This window comes from Leptonychotes weddellii, chromosome 6 (assembly GCF_054177405.1).
Source record: "Leptonychotes weddellii isolate Sample4059 chromosome 6, ASM5417740v2, whole genome shotgun sequence".
NCBI lineage: Eukaryota > Metazoa > Chordata > Mammalia > Carnivora > Phocidae > Leptonychotes > Leptonychotes weddellii.
In genome coordinates, this window is record NC_138374.1 from 62862442 (window position 1) to 62864645 (window position 2204).

Here is a 2204-nt window from a genome sequence, read left to right on the forward strand (position 1 = left end):
TGAGAGAGTTGTTGCTCTTCTTTTCTTCGATCTCCTGTTGAGTTTGTAGGTGTTCAGAATAGTTTGATCCCTATCCAGCTGAATTCCTGAGAGGAGACGAAATCCAGGTCTCCTACTCCTCCGCCATCTTGCTCCGCCCCCCTATTTATGGTCTTAATAACGTTCCGAGACTCAGTATACCATGCTGTGCTTAGTCCTTATTTTGCTGTGTTTCGCGATCATTTTTATGAATTCCTTTCTAAAGATAAAGTGCCAGATCGGGATTACTGGACCAGAGAGTATGATCAGCTTTATGGCGTAGCACATGCGCAAACTGATTTTCAAAGAATTATACAGTTTAATTGATGCTACCAACCCATCCTTTCCCATACTGGGTGTTATTTCTTAAACGGTTATTAGTCCAATAACAATAATTAGATAGTACTTAGTTCATTCATGCCTTATTTCTGCATATATCTGACCAATCACAAGGCTGAACTCGCTTCTTTTTGTGCCTTTATAATTTTTTTTCATAGTTTCTTGTCCATGCACTTTGTCCATTCTTGGGGGGAGGGGAAGGGAATGTGATGATTTCCTCATCTTTATTTAATATGGTTATTATAATTTTTTCCTTTGTGTGTACGCACACGTGTGAAATTAATCCCTTATCATAATTAGTAACAGAGCAAGAAAAGAAATTTTTGTAAACAGTGATACCATGTTGGGATGACAGTTTAGGATAAATTCTGAAACTTCTTAAGGCATCAGGATGCAAATCATGTAACAAACAGCGACAGAGACAGGTCTTCCCCAGGAAAGGAGGTCTGTCTCCACTCTGTGCATTAATATTCATTGGGCCTGGCCTTTCGAACACATGAGATATCTAGGGAGCTGCTGAATTGGGGCCGTAATGAACTGGCTTCACTTTTTGCAATAAATCTGGGGAAGACATTGTTTTTCAGGTTTGCATCCATTAAAATACACAAACTGAGAGAGGTGTACGGCTTCCTACCCACCTCCTGCCTTTCTCAGCATGATGCAGCTACTGTCACCATCTTTAACTTTTTTTTTTAAAGAGTTTTTTATATATTTGAGAGAGAGAGAGAGAGAGAGCACACGAGCAGGGGGGAGGGGCAGAGAGAAAGAGACAGAGAATCCCAAGCAGACTCTATGCCGAGCGCGGAGCCTGACACAGGGCTCAATCTCACGACCTTGAGATCACAACCTGAGAGGAAACCAACAGTCCGATGCTTAACTGAGTGCACCACCCAGGCACCCCCGCCTTTTAAAAAAATTTTCTGTTTTCTTAAATAGACCCACTAGAAAAATAGCTTCTACATGTAGGAATTTTCCCCTCCAAAGCATGCTGTTAATTCACAGACTGAAGGAGAGTGTCTATGGTGTGTGTGTGGCCACTGAAGCTCAGTTTGAGGGAGAGAGCTAAAGGACATGGTAGAAAAAGGAACTCCCTGTCCTGGAAAAATGCCAGAAGGGATGACCTTTTACATTTTCACCAGCTTTTCGTAGAGAGCTGTTGGGTTTGCTAGGGCTCCCTCCCCTTCTCAGACAATAAGCAGTGTTGGGCATTAAGTCAAAGATCCCCTTCCGAGGATGATGTGTAATCATAATAAATTACTATGATCTGGGCTTCATGTCAAAGATCCCCTTCCGAGGATGATGTGTAATCATAATAAATTACTATGATCTGGGCTTCATGAAGGCACCTTCTTGCCTGTTGCAGCTGTTGGGCATCAGATTCTCCCATCTCCCAGACCACGTTTTCCCATGGCTTTCTGCTGCTTCCCCTTGATTTTCTGGTTTCTTCCCTCCACCTCTGGAATATCCCATGCCCGTATCCACCCATGTGCCCACTCCCTACATTCCTTCTAAGCTTCACCCTGATGGCTCCCTCTGACCCTCTGAACTTCCCATGATCTCTGCGTGCTCTGGATAGAGTATATGAAACCTCCCCACCATCTCCCCAGAAGTGGCTTCCTGTGACATCTGTGTCTGGATTTCTCTTGCCACAGAACCCATGGACTCTCCTGTATGTACATTCTGTGTCCTCCTTGTGCCATTTTGTTCTCCCCCTGCCTTGAGCTTAGCCTGATATGGCAAAGGTGATCATTATCCCTCTCTTAATGTTCCATGATTATTCATTTCGCTTTGCCATGTTGAATGGAATATTTAATAGCATCTATGAAGAAGCCTGAAGACTATAAATA